This window comes from Zophobas morio, unplaced genomic scaffold (assembly GCF_036711695.1).
Source record: "Zophobas morio isolate AGI-343-1 ecotype UQ-CSIRO unplaced genomic scaffold, CSIRO_AGI_Zmor_V1 ptg000024l, whole genome shotgun sequence".
In the NCBI taxonomy this organism is placed as follows: Eukaryota; Metazoa; Arthropoda; class Insecta; order Coleoptera; family Tenebrionidae; genus Zophobas; species Zophobas morio.
Window position 1 is genome coordinate 18636565 of NW_026972129.1, and position 18905 is coordinate 18655469.

At 31.1% G+C, this 18905-nt stretch overlaps 1 protein-coding gene across 2 annotated transcripts in view; it reads left to right on the forward strand.

The window, feature by feature from the left end:
* The window catches only part of LOC135135388 (uncharacterized), a 218695-nt gene that overhangs the window by 57215 nt on the left and 142575 nt on the right, over window positions 1-18905 (forward strand). The gene's annotated exons all lie outside the window — the stretch shown is intronic.

Sequence of the window (18905 nt, forward strand, 5' to 3'; positions counted from 1 at the left end):
TAGTCAACCTTTTAAATAAATAGTAAAGTAGAAACAATGTTTCGTTTTATTTGAATGAATAAATTTATTCGTTCAAATGTCGGTTATTTAGTATCGCTGGTATATAAATTTCTTGGACCACTATGCATTTTTTGCATAAATACAATTATGTATTTAGCTGTATAATATTCTCAAAGTTTTGTTTTCTACTGATTGCATGCCTCTAACGACTATGTTATTTTTTTATATGTAAAACTATGTTTGCTCTTTTTTTCTCTGTTCAACCTCTACTGTTAATATCTGCTTTGTGATATTTAAAAATGACTAAGTTTCAGAATAAAATTTTAGAGTAGTCTTTTGAAGGCACATCGTAATACGTACAGAAAAGAGAAACTAATATGATTCCATTTAAAAAGACTTCAAAAAATGTTTTAACAAAAATTTAATTTCTATTTCTGCTCTTATTTATACGAAGTCAACTTTGAGGACATATTCAAGAATTTTTCTAGATACGTTTTTATCAGAACATTTGAAACGATAAAAAATTATAATATTACAATATTTTCACAGAACATATTTTTCAGGAAACATTTTACTCAGTATTTTTGAAATTATGTCAACAAGTTTCAGAACGGATGAATACAGTCTTTAAGACCGAGTTGAAATGAACTATATTATATTTTTTTCAGCTTATATATATATGGATGAATCCTTCGTTTTTTTTTCATTAAGCACTGTACTAAATAGTACATTTATTTGTACATTTCTATCATTCTAATAAATGTATGGTAAAAACTAAAACTGACTAAAGACTTTAAGCTTAAGAGGGTAAAGTATTGCAATACGAATATATACGAATTACTAGGTTTCCAGGCTTGTAGTAACTAGAATAGAAAAATTGGCTTTTATTTTAGACATCCATCGTTTCTGTCAGTAATCATATTTTTAGAAAAATCTCCAAACTGTTTGCTCAAATCAAAATTTTGTTAAATAGTAAATTTTGCTTGGCATTGGTATTGGTATGATGTGGTCCTTTATTTTTGGTTTGATTTGTATTTATAATTTTTAATGAATTATTCTTAAAGAAAAATAAAATGTATTCTACAGAAAAAAATTTAGTTATTTTGATGCTACGAAACCACTTTTTAAAATTTTGGAAAAATGCCAATAATGATTTAATGGTTAACCGAACAACAGTCAACATTTATGAATTTATCCATTTTCTCTAGAAATATAATGACCTCAAATGTATTGAATTCTCAAAAACCATAACTCGAGATAGCAAATATATTTTATTAATTTGTGTATGAAAGATATACAGGGTGACGGAAAAATAACCATACGTTCGACTGTACGTTGTTATTAAGAAGGCTCTAAAGAATTCAGGTTAAAAAAATCTCTGAACAAAATTATAAATAAATAGTATTAAACTTCATAATTGAAGAACTAACTTCGTAATTCTGGCAAGTTTTATTGTACATTTAAACGAAAATCTAAAATTCCCATAAAAATTTACAGAAATTATATCTGTCAACACTAAAAAAAAGTTCTGGAGCGTTATTAAGAACTAATTATTTTACTATCTATTAGATAATTTAGTTCATTAAAACAAATAAACATAACAAGTTAATTCATCAGCTGTGACGTTCAATATTTTTGGTGCCATAAAAATGGGTCTTTATGGTTTCGGAGCAAGACTTTCGAAATATCGGTTTGAAAGTCAAAATTTTTAAAAATCAAAAAAAATGGTAGGAATTTTCGAAGAAATGAAACCCAAAACAGCTTCTGTTCTTCTATTTTTTTAAAGGTGGTAAAAACAATAATCGAAAATTTCATAATGGTCTTTAAAAATTGACCTTTTGAGAAAAGTTGCACGACAATCCATTAAAAATTCTTCTGTATAGATTTAGACGTGCTGATTCCAAAAATATTGCGCAATGGGGATTCCGGAAAAATTGCAAAAGTCGGAATTTACAAAAGAATTGCTTAGGTATTTTTCGAAAGTAATTTATGCTCGAAAATTTTGAGTGCACCTAACTACCCAAAAATTGAGCTATGGGAAAAATTGACAGAGTTTTACAAAAAATTCTTTCATGTAAGTCTCGAAGTGTTTATTAGAAAAATATAGCTCCCTATGTTCTCAGAGTAAGATTTTCGAAATATTTATTCGGTTTGAAAGTCAAACTTTTTAAATATCCAAAAAATGGCCATAATTATTTCATTAAAAAATGGAATCGAAAATAACTTCTGATAGTCGAAATCTACAAAAATTTTTCTTAGGTAATATTCGAAAGTGGTCACAAAATAGTTGAAACTTTCATAATAGTATTGGAAAATTGGGCTACGGGAACATTTGTCTAAAAATTCATGAAAATTCTATCATGTGTTGATTCAAAGATATAATGCGTTTATGGTCCCGAAGGTTTTCGAAATATTCATTTGAAAGTATAAATTTTTAAAAATCCAAAAAATGGCCATAATTATTTCATATTGGTAATTATGGAAAAATCGTAGAAGTTTTCGAAAAAATGAAGCGCCTTTATGGTACTGAAACAAAATTGTTGAAATATTCGGTTTGAAAGTAAAATTTTTTTAAAATCCTATACGATGTCTATTTCAAATCTACAAAAAAGCCTTCAGTTAATTTTCGGAAGTGGTCAAAAAGTGGCTTGTGGAAGTCGAAATTTGGGTAATTTTCGAAAATGGTCGAAAATTTCATAAGGATGTTGAACAATTGAGCTTTGGAAAAACTTGCCTAAAATTTTCAAAATTTTTGAAAGTCAAAATTCTTAAAAATTCAAAAATTCGCAAAAATTCATATTAGTAATACTGGAAAAATGGTAGGAATTTTCAGAAATGAAGCCAAAAAAACTCCTGAATACCGAAATCTACAAAAAAAAATGTGTAGGTAATTTTTGAAAGGTGTTGAAAAATTGAATTTTTGGGAAAGTTACTTAAAAATCTATTAAAAATTCCGTACTTCAGATGTCGACGTGGTATTTTGAAAAAATTTTGGGCGTTTATAGACCGTAAGATTTTAGAAATATTCGATTTGAATATGAAAATTTTTAAGAACTCTAAAAATTGGTGTCTTTCATATCAATGATTCTGGAACAATTAGTAGGAATAAATCAAAATTTTTAAATATTCAACGAATTTCCATATTTCATGTGGGTGATTCTGGAAGATTGGTAGAAATTTTCGAATAAATATGCCAAAATTAACTTTTGGAAGTCGAAATCTTCAAAAAACCTCGTTAAGTAATTTTCGAGAGTGCTGAAAAAACGGTAGAAAATTTCATAAAGGCATTTCGCCCTACGCCCTTTATTGGGTTGCAAATAAAAATGGGTTTTAATATGCTGAATGATCATAAAAAAATGTAATGTTTTCTTTTGTTTAAAGTTGATAGTTATTGAGTTTTTTCTTTGTCTTATTTTTAAGAAACACACCGACATATTGAAATATACAAAACAAATAATAAATGCAGTAATAAAATGTAGAATGTTCTGTTTGAAAAAATTGGAGCATAGATATTTGAAAATTGTAAATTTAACAAAAAATTATAAACACTCTGTATATTAAAATTTTATTTCTATGACACCATAACAAATCGCGTTACTCTGTTTATCTCTCCATAACATATTGTAACACAGATCTAAAAAATAACGTTAAATTAACAGGAAAACGAGGTTAAATATGATTGAAAAAAGACGGATTATTTTGTTTTGAAGTTGAAACAAACACTCGGTGAGTTAGAACAATGAATTTCTAAAATATGCAAGAAAGAAATTTATTTTAAAATTTTGATTCTGAAAAGTGTGTTGTGTTATGATGTGGAATTAAATCGTGTTTGATAGTTGTTATTATCTTTATATTTTTGTCAAATACTTGTAGCGAAAAATAATCTCTTTGGTATTTGTCCTTTTTTTTACTGGCACCTCGTTATTAATTCAGCCTGGCTTTCCTAACGTTTCACTTTTTCTTTATTCTATTTCTGTCAATCGTCTGCCAATGATGAGAAAACAACAAGAAATTTCGTATACAATTCCCTAAATTTTTGATGATGTCTTGGACAATTTACTATCTCTCGTATTATTCGCTTGTGTACTGTAACTCTCTGATGAAAATCTAAAGCAATAAAGACAACAGTCTACATTAATAAATAATGGCTATTTCACACTTTAACGTTGCTTCAGTTGAAATATTTTGTACAGTTGGTTGTCACTTAAGTTTTGTAAATATGGACTTTTTTTAGTTACCTTTGTAAATTAAAAAAATCATTCAAGGGTTTAATTAATACTTGAAGGAGGCTCCAAGTAATATAAATGTGTTTGTCTTAATTCACCCTAACAAACTTTTCACATAAAATTAAAAGCCTCCCTGACATGAATTTTAAGATACTAACACAACACACTACACCTGTAAGCAGCCACCTGCTCTTAATGGAAATATTTTAGCTCTAGGTCGACGTTTCCATTGTTTTGACACTACGAGAATAAATTTTCAATTTTTAAACAGTTTCAAAAGGTACAGCTGGTAACTGAATTAGAAAATATGCACAGAATGCCATGGAAGCGCTACATTGTGTTAATTTCAGATTTTTATAATTTTGTTTTGAATTTATTAGGTTTTCGCATTTCGGCTTTATAAAATACGGACCAATGTTTTTCAGCATTATTTATCATAAACATCACCGACATTTTTTGTAAGTCAGAATTTTATTTCTGCATAACAAGTAGATATTAAATATTAATTTTAAAGACGAACTGAATTAAATGAGCTAACTGATTTACATTAAAGTGGAAATTTTAGGGAGAGCGCAAACGTCAAGCTAAAAATGTCGCATTAAAATTACCGTTTTATCTAATGCATTTTAGAAAAAACTGCTTGTAGACGTGACACATTTTTCATAAGTTTGTGTAGGCATCGAATAATGCGTTTAGGGCCACACTTTGATGTCGCCGTATCAAAGAGTTGCAATGTGGTTAGTTCAACAAAGGTTCCTTTCATATTTTTCTTTCACAAAGTAGTTCCATTGTCGAAACCAACGAATTACAGTTGCTATTACCACCAGACAAAAGTCTTTCTGGAGACATGTAACAATGGATTTTAAACGGTAACGAGGTGGTCGCTTAATTAACGTTTTTCGCCGTGATTACAAAAGAAAATAGAAGAAGGAGATGAATTTTTCGTCAGATTTGACGCGTTTTATGTTGATTAAGGATTAGAACGCTGAGATGTGGAAGTCGTTGCCTTTCGCCAGTGGCGCCCTGCTCAATTTGCGTAAATTTAATTTTTATTTTAAGGAAAAATGAAGACATTTTCATAGGCACTCCACCTGAAATCAAAAATTATTTCAAATTAAGAACAAAAATCTTGAGATAGAAATATTGAAATTCTGTAGACGCCATTGTTTGTAGTTTGAAGAGGAAAGTCATACATGTATCATATGCAATGCATGAATTAAGCTTTCCCTTTCAAGTTGAAAACATGGCTTTGGCTGAATTTTCATATCTATATTCGTTTACAAGGTATAAGACCGGGCACTTTTATCTGGGAAAGTTCAGGTAAAAGTGTTTTCCTTTTAGAGATAAAAATTATTAAAATTTATGTCCAAATTCGTTGTACGCCTCTGATAAAAATATCATCTTTCGTTTCTATAGCAATATTTAGTCTTGAGAAAAGCTTTATTGTTACAGTTGCTAGGATTTACTAAAACAAATTAATTTTACCTATTTATCCTTCAGTAGCGTCTAAAAAGGTTGGATAAGGGTTAATTCTGCATGTATAATTTTGATAACACAAAATAAGTTTTTCAGACTTCTTAAACTTCGCGAATAACTGTCAATTTTATTGTACGTACCTTTCAACAACACCCTGTATATATAAATATAAATTAATAATATTTTCGCAACGCTCCACTCCATTTGCGAATTATTATTTTACCTTAAATGTTTAACACAAGAACCAAGATTTTTAAACGCAAGTTAGTTATAAAATTAGTATTTGCCATGAAATATTTAGTCCGATTTCGTTGCAGAGATAAATATTATTAAAGCTGCCAATTTATTCTTTCGAATTCGCCTTAATGCAAGCGCCATCAATTGTGTTTAATTCTCTGGATAACTCGCTATCTTTTATTTTTACTTTTGTGGGTTACTCTTCCCCATTAGCAAATGTCAGTAGCTTTTATACGAATTATCGATATTTGGGAGTATCACTTTCTATCCACGTTTTCGCAAGAAGCTATCCAAAGTGTACTAAACTGGAATAAGTAAGTAAGCCAAAGCATTGAATAGAAATACTTTAAAATTTGAACGCTGGTACATTTCAAATCATTGTCGACATTCTGATAAATCAGCTTGAAGGAATTTGTTAAATATAAGCTGAATGTGGGACAGTTTTGCGCTTTTTGACGTGTCTAAATAAGTTCTAGGTGTTATCTTGTGTCACCTTGTATTTAGATAACGTAATTTTATTTATTTTATGAACCCGATAAGTTAAAAATGTATAGACAATATTTATTGTACAATACAATAAACAATCAAGGCGGATTCATAAACCACATATGCAGAAGTTTGTTATTTATGAAATTTAAATAGCATTTACCATGCAAAATTTTAAGGCAACGTCATTGAATTGTTAGGGATGATCAGACAAATTTTGGTTAACGTTTTATCATTTAAACGATATTCCTAACATAGATATAAAATTTGACAACAATCGGTCCTCTAGTTTCGGAAATTATCTTCTAATGTATATCGATACAGATGACAGCCGACAGACAGACGGAAACGGGTACTCTAGAGGCCATGAAACGTCGAGAAAACATAAAAGTAACCCTTCGCCAAACTCTTGGTTTACGCTTGAGTAGTAAAAACGAAATATTTCCTAAAACCTACGTCATTCTGATATGTATTGATGATAATAATAATAATATGTAGAAAAATATGTATAATAAACTTGCAGAGTTCCCGAAAATGATAAACTGAAAGATCAACGAATCACATCGCAATAAAAAAAAATTGAATGAGCTTGAATATTCTACATTATTAGCATAATTGTTGACAAAATTAAACTAAACATTAATTTAGGTAGGAGTCCATTAGCGGTTGTTTCTATGGTAACGCCTTCCCTGTGTGGTATTAAACATATCATTAAATTAGGCCTTTATTGCTTGTCGATATCTTCACTGCATGCGAACTCCTATATGTTAAATAAGACCTGTATATCTATATCTGTATATATGCCCTCTAAATCAATAAACCGCCGCGGAAGTTGCCAGGCCGCCACTGGTTTTCGCTGGGGGCTGGCCGTAAATCCCCTGAAGTATTGCTGGTCTATGCAAAAATTGCGCCCAAACTCATAAATCTCCCTCGAAGAAAATTATCGAGTTCTTCAACAGGGCAATGTGTTCGCTAAGTAAAAATAAAAGGGAAAATCAATACGGCGGCCGTATCCTTTCACGGGTTCACTAATGCCCGTCTAGGGAGCGGTAGACCCACCAAACAACACCTCCAAAATAGTCAAAGCACAATCGGGGGCGGTTCACCCTTGACGCTTTGATTTATTGCCAAAATTTCAATTTTAAATTCCTAAACAATGCAGAGCAGCCACCTAATAAACTTATTCCCCGTGCAAAACGCCGAGCTTTTTTGTTTAATTGCGCTTACGTCAAAAGCACGGAACTTTCCTGACGTTTTAAAACAATTTCCTCGGCGAGAATTGATATTTTTTGTAATTAGTTTGCACCACACGGAACACTCATTTTTCTTCATGCACAACTTTCCTGCACACACTACATTAACTAGATATGGTAGAACCAAGTTCAGGCTCTGCTTTAGTTTTATAGACTTTTTATGAGACACGTCATTATCGTGCCCTGCTAATGTTCGAATGAAAAAGCTCACAGCTAATCATTTTTCAAGGGATAATAAACGCACTTTAGTTGTTTCAAGAATCTGAAAAATTTTTAAACTTACTGAGACATTGTTTGAAAGTACTCGGGAGTTATTAAAAAATATATAGCTTTTGCGGAGATTAATTCATTATCCACCGAAATGCCTCAAAAAGGAAAAGAAGTATTAAATTTTTAAAACAAAAAAAAGATACATCTTTAATCAATACTTAAAAAATGCTATTGTAGTAAATGCTCGATATGAGTTCCTGAAACCTCTTGACAGAAATAAAACCCGTGAAGTGTCTGCTCGCGTTCCGGAACTAACGGTTCTACATCAATATTATTGCAGACATCTACTATTTTTTGACGCAAATCTAATAACTTGGATTGTGTTACAAGCACTTTAAATTTTATGTAGCACCAAAAGACAAAATCTATTGATGTTAAATTCGGCAAGCGAAGAAAACAGTCAGTAGGACCAAGTCGACCCACGAATTTATTGTTATTATTATTATAATTAATTATTTCCGAATATTCGCGTTGATTGAGCAGAATGCGGGAGTGAACTATCTTGATGAAAAACAATCTCACGGTTAAATTTGGATACAACAGCGACCCTACAGTGTGGTTTTGCGTATACCAGACCGTTTCTAAACAATCATAGAAACTGGGTATGGGCGTTTCAGAGCCAGTGAACGTTATAATTTAAAATGAAAATGAATAATATTTCTATGTAAAAAATGATCATGTTTAAACATTTTCAACTACACTATATTTCAACTTAATGAATACATTGCTTTGACAAACATCTAAACAGCTAAAAGAGTGTTTCATCTTATTTATAAGTGATAATTAAATTTGCCAATTGTTGGTTTTCTGGTATGTTTCAAACGACACACCCTATATATTTATCTTAATAGTTTTTTATGAATTATTTTACAATTTGTAAATTTATTCATTCACCTTGTTTAAGTAACTTAAAACGTTCTTTAATTTCTTATATAGGCAATGTGACTTAAAAACCTTCTGCAGCCTACAGACTTCATATTTAAATATGTCAGACTGCGGCATTTTTAAAACTGACATTACTTTTACATAAAATACATATGTTAAAATCAGGTGAGCAAGAAATATATTTTTGTGTTTGATGTCAGTTTTCTTCTGTTCTATAAGATTATATCTATCAAGTTAGTTTTTAATAATTCACGGAGAATACGTAATGTGCCACCACTAAACCTTTGAGAAATCGTGTATGTATAATAAAATAAGTTATCAAATGAAAGGTCAGTGCCGTCTAAAATCTTTCTCCTATTATGTGTGTTTTCTTTAAACGCAAAAAAACTGTCAGGTGTGAGATTCGAAGCCACGCTCCGTTTCGAGAATCAGAGTTTAAATCTAACTATAAGTTATATGAGGGGATAGTTAGGGTAGAGAGTCTGTGCAAAACACGACCTAAGAGGTCATTGAACAACCCCCATAGTCAACAACAGACACGTGCCGATACTACCCGAACCCGACTGAACAAGCGGTTAGGTGAACCGAAGACAAGACGATGACAAACGTTGGATAAAATGTAGTGGGACTCCTAGCTCAGATTTCTGGAGCTAAGACCCTCCACTATATAACTACTTTTTATCCTTGGATGATTTTCCGAAAGACGTTTTGTTGCGAACGTACAGGGCGACAAAAGCTTTAAAAAAAAAACAATATTTTATTAATTCATATACATATTTCAAGATTCTTCATCAATAAAAACTGCTGAAAGTGATTACCACCAGTTAAAATGATATTCCCTGCCGAACTTTTCACAAAAATACCTGAATTGTTTCTTATTGCAAAACACTCTACAATTATCCGATTTCCCAAGCCTTCTTAATTTTTCAGTAGTTTTGGAGTAGTGTACACTAATGTTTTGAAAAATAAAAATCGATGAGATTTAAGTCTAGAAATTTTAATTAATTTGAAACCAAGAGTTTGTCCGAAAATCATTCAAGGACAAAGAAACCTTAAAATAACCCTAGTGCCTGGGTTATTTTAAGATTTTTTTAGCACATGTTTAGTAAACACCCTGTATATAAAATATATAGGGCCTTGTAACTAAACTAAAACACGAATTTGCAACATTTTTACTGAAAAAGGTAAACTATCGATATTCGGAACACCTTTATATAGTTTAATAAATAATATTAATTATGATATTACTAAGTATTCGATATAAATCAGAGTAAGTTTTTCGAATTTTTCCGCCAAACTGTTGTAAATTTATTTGTTCCCAACTAAAACGTAAAAAACAGATAAACAATTTAAATCAAATTTCTTGTAAAATATACAGAATGAATCACTAAAAAAATTTAAAGATCAAAGTTGTACGGCTCTCTTTGAAGACCATACAGTAAAATTATTTTCAATTATACAGTGTGCTCTCTTTTTAAGGCGACACACACAACTTAGTTGCTTTAAGTAAAATATCCTATATATTTTTATATATTCTGATTGATCATTTGTTACACAATATAACTACAGTTTATTTCTGAAATTTTTTATTTTATTTTATTTTATTTGTAACGGAATCTCCAATTTACATTATGAATTATTAAACTAAATTAACTAAATAATACATATTCTAACAGAGTGTTCCCTAATAAGTAAATTCAAAAACAAAAAATATTCATGGCTTGGCGGTTACTAATATGCATACAATAAATAAGGAACTAAAATCTACTGTTATAAAATAACAAAATTTTGAATTTAAATTTGGACAAAGGAGAATCAAATATCGATATGTTGCTGTTGTTCGAATAATCATTTGCAGCTAGCATCATTCTATGTAAAGGATGATTACGACCTATATTTGACGTAGATGGTGCTACCCTAAAAATATCTTTGCTTCGAGTTGTGCGGCTGTTGACGGCAGGGTACAAGAAGGAGAGTCTTGATAGCAGCGATGGATTGTCAATACGACCATTTAATATCCCGTGCAGAACACAAGCATCCGTTATATATCTTCGAATATATAGGGGTTGTATATTAAAATGATGTTGAATCCAATTGTAGTCGCCTTTAATATGTTTGAAGCCAACTTTAAATTCAAGAGCTCTCAAAAATTTTTCTGAGCATTTTCTAGCAACACCCGATCAACATTATATAAAGGTGACCAAACAGGTGAACAATAATCTAAGTGTGTCCGAACTAAGGAGCAATATAAACTTTTGAGGACCAAAGGTGAAAGCTCATGACAATTTCGCCAAATAAACCCCCACATGTTCAAAGCTTTTTTGGAAATATAGGAATAATGACTTTTAAAGGAAAGTGACGAGTCGAAAATTACTCCTAAATCCTTAATCTGAGTCACACGTTTAATACAACGCTTATTCAGTTGGTACTTAAAACTGATGTTAGATTTTATGTTAAAAGTTGACATAATATAACACTTATCTAAATTTAAGGGGAGTAAGTTGTTACTGCACCACTCAAAAAGCATGTCAAGATCTAATTGTACTTGTTCTAAATCTTGTGTATCTCGAATGACTTTAAAGATCTTTAGATCGTCCGCGTACAACAAATAATTTGAATATCGTAAACACTGCGTTAAATCATTTATGAATAACAGAAATAGAACGGGTCCGCAATGAGTACCTTGCGGAACACCAGATGGAACAGAGAAAGACGATGAAATAAAGTTATCAATGCGAACTTGCTGGCACCTGCCTGACAGAAAAGATGCTAACCACTTAATAGTGTTATCTTTGAAACCAAGTTTATCCAGCTTTAAAAGTAATAGTTTATGATTAACGCGGTCGAACGCTTTTGCGAAATCAGTATACACTGAATCGACTTGCAAATGATTAACCAATGCTTCGTTTAGAAATGATCGATATTCAAGGAGATTCGACAATGTGGACCTGTTAGAGACGAAACCGTGTTGTTTAGATGAGATAACTGAAGACGAAGCCCACTGAAGTTGCCTAGTTACAATGGAATCAAGTAACTTTGGAATTGCTGATTGACAACATACACCTCTGTAATTTTCAACTATATTACGTTTACCAGATTTAAAAATGGGCATAATGAAGCTGTTCTTCCACATTTTAGGGAAAATACCATCCCTCAAAGAGGTTTCAAACAACAAAAGCAGTGGTGAACAAAGAGCAAACTTACAGTTTTTTATAAGGATACTTGGTATACCGTCAGGACCTGGACTGCACGAAGATTTCAATTTAGAAATTTCATCGAAAATATCAGACAAACAAATCTTTAGACCCATATCATTTACATCGTAACTGGATTTGAAATCACAAACAAATTTATTGGAATCATCTTTTACGTAAACACTTGCAAAATATTGAGCAAAAGCATTGGCTATCTCTTCCCCACCTTTAACACATTGATGTCCAAAATTCATTTCATTGGGGATGTTAGATTCTCCATGTTTTTTACTATTAATAAATTTCCATAACAATTTCGGATTACTCACCATACTACGATTGACGTTTGAGATGTATTCGGCATATACCTTCTCAATGAGTTCATTACACCAATCTCTCAAAGATTTAAAATAAAGGTAGTCATCAAGTTTGCCGGTGTTTTTAAATGTGCAGTGAGCAGTGGTTTTCAACCGACATAATTCTTTAAGTTCTTTATTAAACCAATAAGGGTATTTACTAGTTTTACGATTGATCACTTTATAGGGAATAAATTTCACTATGCCATAAAATAAAATCTCATAAAAGATAGCAACTTTTTCGTCAAGATTTTGACCCACCAAACACGATTCCCAGCAAACAGATGAGTAAAAATGGTTTAAACGTTCATAGTTACCATTAATAAAATCAAAAACACGAAAATCAGATTTCAAAGAAGGTGCAGATAAACAGGAAAGAGACCAAGAATAAGGAGAATGATGACAACTACTAGGAAATATGGGATCTAATGCAGAGCAGACATCAAGATTATCAACGTTTGAAAATATAAGATCTAGGAATACATTTCTCATATTAGGAATTTTATTAATTTGCGTCAAATTCATTAGAGCACATGTAGAACTAATTAAATCATATTCAAGAGAATTGTTGAGACCACATTCACCATCATCATTCCAATCAATATGTGGTAAGTTAAAATCACCAGCAATAACATACGACGACTCAGGAAAACGATCAAAAATTGATTCTATGTCTTGACAGAAGTTAACATAAGAAGTAAAATAACTTGCAGGAGGGATATATACTCCACCGACAATTAAGTTTAAATCATGATATTTTACATGGATGTAAATACTTTCGATAAAGTTTCCAAGAAGAATTACCTCAGATTCGAATTCCTTTTTGACAGCTATCAGTATTCCACCTCCACGTATTTTATTACTAGTATTAACATTTCGATCGGCCCTAAATATATTATAGTTGTTTAAATTTATTTCAGAACTAGTAATGTTATCACTAAGCCAAGTTTCAGAAATAATAATAATGTCATAAACAGAAGAGCTAACCTTAATTGCGAAATCCTTTAATTTAGACCTTAAGCCACCAGCGTTTTGGTAATAAAAACTAATTACTTTTTTGGATGAGTACCCCGAGAAATATTTTTTTCCACAATATATGGCATGTTGTTTTTATATCTCAACATAACGTTAGTATTCCCTTGTGCAACCTTATCCTTAAATTCTTTCCGTATTGAATTATTATAATCTCGCTGTATTTTTGTCAAATCAGGCCGATACGACTCGCATTTTTAAGTAATAGAAGGGTCCAAAAAATGTAGGATTATTTTTAAAAGGATATATATAATACTTATATTATTTTGTACAGAAAAATAAAGGTATGTACTTTGTTGTGGTATTTATATTTTTATATTTTATAATTTTTATTATTACATATTTCAAATATCGGTATTTCGGTTTTTAAAATAGAGCACCCGGCATTCTATTCAGTTTTTTGTTTTCTTTTCATTTTCTATTTTAAAGTAGATAGCTATTGCAATGTTCTTGCATCGCATATTGAAAGAAAAAGAATAAAAATAAAGAAAAATGAAGTCAAAATATATGATCTTTTTTAACACTCCGTATATCAAAATTCGATTTCATTGGTTAAAAATATCATTACTGCGATTTTTCTGTTAAAAAAATTAGTCAAAGGCTATTTCGAGAGAGTTTCCCTCGCTCTCGAAGAATAAAAAAATCAAGATTTTTAATTATTATAACATTTGATTTTGCGAATTTTATTGTTTTATGATAACCCTTATAAGTTAAAATAATGATATCTATGTAATGTTAAAATAAAGGTAAAAAGCGTGCTATGCGTTTGTTTCAAGTGAGTTTTTCCGTTATAAAATTTTGTGATGACGTCATCAACTTTTTGGTCAGAACACGTATATCAGTTTGGATAGATGCAATGTAATACTAATGATAACAGTACTGTATTCCCAAATTTTCCATAAAACATTTAATCAATACTATAAATTACCTGATTCATATTTTTAGACATCCTGTATAAGTAATTCTAATAAGTATGAATGCACTAGTAAACCACACGTATCGATTCATAATATGTTGTACATTGTTTTAGTAGATTTCAGAGCGTTCGGTTTTGCAATTTCAAAGTTAAATTGCAAAATGTTATAGGATTTTGATTTTTTTCCAAAAATCTGAATGTCTAGGATAAAAACCCAACACAGATTCATACACCACACGTGAAGGGGTATCTTATTTTATAAAAAGAGAAACAAATTTACTATCGTAAATTGCTGGTGTAGATGATTAGCCAAAATTTTCTTAGTTTTTTACGATCTACATGATAGTCCTAATATACATACAAAATTTGGCAACAATCGGTCCGGTAGTTTCGGAGATTATCTGACGACAGATGACAGATGGACGGAAACGGAAGACCACTTTTTTCGTACTCTAGGGGTCATGACACATCGGGAAAACATGAAACTAGCAAGTCGCTGGATGGAGTCGATTACTAGACTTCTTCATTGCTTACGCTAAGAAAGTAAGAATTCAAGAAAATTTGATTAACGTAGCAAGGTCGCATCGGATTTTAAAAAATAAAGTACGTTTATAAACCTTAGAATAATGAGACTATATAAAAATATATACGTATTTAAAAAACTATGTTGTGTATTGTACCGCAAAAACAAAACACTTTGTATATTCAAAATATACTTAATTTTAAGGTATGCTACTCAAAGCACCGTAGATACAACTTTAGTCTCTAATTTTTTATATTTTAATAATTAATTAATGAGATATTTTTAAGAATTTTTATTTTGGAAAAAATATTAAGTACACGAAAAATTCTCGAATCTGCAAATATTTACAACCATAGAAATAAACGATGTTTAAGTGAAAAATTTGGCAAATGATTGACAGGATTCTGAAGTTTGCAAATTACGACAATTAAAACGAGTTTAATTTCACAAAAAAAGCAGGAAAAATCTCTCACAAATGCGAACGGGCTTTATTATATGAAGAAAGTCAATGAGTTTTTAACAGTTTAATTACGATTTTGTTTTCGGTAGAGATCTGCATAGTTCAGCTCAATGCCCCCTTTGACTGGGCGCATACATCATCATTGTGGTATTTTTCGCCTGAGGTTAAGCTCCAAATTGATGAATAAGTGTGTGTGCAGGAATTGGAAAACAACGCTTTAAATTTAGTTAATGAAGTTCCTTTTAAATTTGAATTTTTCAATACTAAAGTAGCACTCAACGAATAATTTTAACGTGTTACAATTTTACAGTATTTTTTTCCTGAACACACATCGTATCTGTCACGTTTTATTTTTCGGTGTTGTATACCAAACAGCGTTGCGTATTTTTTGTCCAGGCAATCCGACCTGACACGGATCTCCGAGAGCTCTTATTATGTCTGAAAGAATGCGCTGAAAAATTTGAAACTAAATGCTTAATCGATGTCGTGTCGGACAAAGCATTTCCCGACTGATTCTCCGTCATAGTGCATAAAAGGCACCCAATATTGGCTTCAATAAGAAGCCGTATTGATGCCGGGGCTGGATCATAAGAAACTAGCAGCTTATTCAGTCACGTCCTCCACAAAGCAATTTTGCCATGAAAAATGGATTAAAAAATTAGAAACCTCCATCGACAGACGTGTCGGAAAATACCGGTCAGCACATTTTCCTCACCCACTGCTGGAAAATCTGGCAATTTCAGGCAGATCAATATGCCGTATCAAGTAGATAAATTTGAGCACGATGCGTTGGCATTCTCGAACAATTCGAATTTTTCTCGGTGACTTAAGAGCAGCCATTTCACCTCATACGTGGATGCGGTGCTCATTAATTTCTGATTTCTGGGGCGAAATCAAATTACGCTCTTACAAACTTAATGGAATATTCAAGTGAAATGCGGAGGAAACGCTAAATCATAAATACAGACGACGGAACATTTGTATTCTTGTTGTAGTTGTTATCTTCTGTATTTGATCTTAATGGTAGTTAGTAAATAGTTTCCTGGACCCGCCAACTTGGCATTGTAAAGGCAACTGCTAAACCCGCTGGTTAATCTAAGATGAATAATTTATTCGGCCATTGTAGGTACATAAAATAGATTGCTCTAATTATTAAGAGCACGTGTGGTCTCATTGCTGTCACCATATTTCCATATTCTCCCATTCGGGGTCACGGTAATCTAAACTTACTTGTTTGGCTACTATTCGGAGAATGTGCTCGTGTTATTAAACAATGAGGGTTTTTAACAAAAGCTATAGCACTGCCTACTATTTTCGGTAAATACATAATATGTAAATAATACAATCACAATCGAGTTTTCTATAAATGTTACACGTCGTATGACATCGATCCTCGAGCTGTAGATAACATTGTCTTCGATACAACGTACGTCCAACAAGACATTCACACAAAATAATGCTGACTGTTTTGATAAATTTTACATTTACGTACAAATCAATTATTTCTTCAACTAGGTTATTTGGGAACGGTGTTTCAGAGAATAAAAATCTGATTTTGTTTTTCTGTAACTAAATATAGTTGCAGCTAGAAAATCTTGGACGTCAATGTCATTCCACTGTCAAAAAGTGTAAAACACCTTGAAGTAATGCCATTTTTTTTAGTTTTGTTATTTTTGACATTAGGGGCATGCTGCGGCTGGATACAACGTGATAAATCTTTACATTTCAAACGTCAAAGTGACAGTAAAGCATACACTACATCAAAATTTTCAATGACATAAAAATGACATGCAACATTTTATTACCAAGTGCACATTATATTTTATCTATGATCGTCATATTATATTCCTACGACTGACATACAGGGGGAATATGCTGATAGCGATTTTTTAAGGTATGAAGATAATCATGAGGTCAAAATTGGCAATTAGCAATTTAAACTTGAAACTCACAGGCAATTAAAAAAAAACGACCTAGTGCTCCATCTAGTGTAAAACGTTTTGTGTGAAACCATACCTTGGCTGCCAGAGCCAAGATATCTGGGCTGTCATTAATTTTTCTAGAAGTAGCAAACAACGAATTTCGATCGTATGGTAGATTGCTGAAGAATTTCGTGATAAATTGAACTACTTTAAAATATGGCGACATTCTCTTAAAAATTACTCACTATTACTGAAAATTAAAGCAGAGGATTGGCTACATTTGACAAAATCAAGATTATCTGGAAATCTAACGATAATTCCTGCAATAAATAAAATAGTCAAGATATGGTTTAAAATAAGGTAAAACTTAAGTTATATCTATTTTCAATATCAGAAACATTACGTAGGTATCAGTGAGGACAAGTAGAGTGGGCGATTTCAAAATTGTGTGCTGAAGGTTGTTCATATATTGTTTTTTTTTACAAGACTCTTGGTAACATAGTGAACTTGCCGTAATTTTTTTTTTAATAAGTCAAAATCGTGCACAAAAATTTAAATTTCTAAAAAATGTTACCGTTTCATTATTACTTGTATTGTTGTAAGTATTGTAATAATATGTATAATTCAATTTTAATATTTTGGCCAAAATCTGGATGCCAGACTTAAGGTGGATTCATAAACCACACCTATAGGAGCAGGTTATTTTATAAAATTTAAATAACACTTACCAAGCAAAATTTTGAAGCAACATCGCCAAATTGTTGGTGATGATTATTAAACAAATTTTGGTTAATGTTTCACCATCTGCACGATATTTCTAAAATACATATAATAGAGATAAGCAGACGGAAAAAGAAAATCTATATTTTATGCTGTACGAAGGGGAAATTTTAAGTGTATTTTTAAAATCTCTTGTAGATGATAAACCACTAACGATGTTGTCTCTTTATAATCTTCCTCAAAATTTTACCAAGTAACTCCTATCTACTATCTGTAAGACAATGTACTTCTGTACGGACGGTTTATGAATACACTCCTATTGTTAATCTCAATAGGTTTATGAAAAATTTTAAAACAAAATTTTAAAGTTTAATTTAAGAAATTATGAATCTGATTGCTCTGAAATTTTTCACAGCACTTAAGTTTGTCATAGTATGGTAAACTACTAATCAGAACTATGTATTCATCCCCACCAAAGATACGATGACGTCATCCCAACGTTCGGCCAAGTAAATCCCGCTTAAAATTTATATACAGGTGTCCGAAAAAAATTAGTAAGGTAAAGTATTATTGTTATTACTGTTATACTATATGTGTCAAAACTGATATATTTGTTCACATTTAAATGTAAATGACGTCATCAGCAGATTTCACTATAAAAGTCTCATTTAAAATATATAGCATCGCTTGTTCTTTTCCCTGTTTTTAGTTTAATGCTACACCCCTAAATTTATTTTAACAGAGTCAAACTTTACAATTTGTTGTGTTTCAGGAGCACGATAAATTATGTTTAGATAATTTAGACGATTTTTTTAGTAGAAATGACTTCACCTGACCTGAATTGAACTAGCCTGACATGTTTATTGCACCAGGATCAAAATCTTCAATTTTCATGTGCTTTAACAGGCTCAATTATGAATGTCAGTACGATACAAACATTATAAGATTTTAC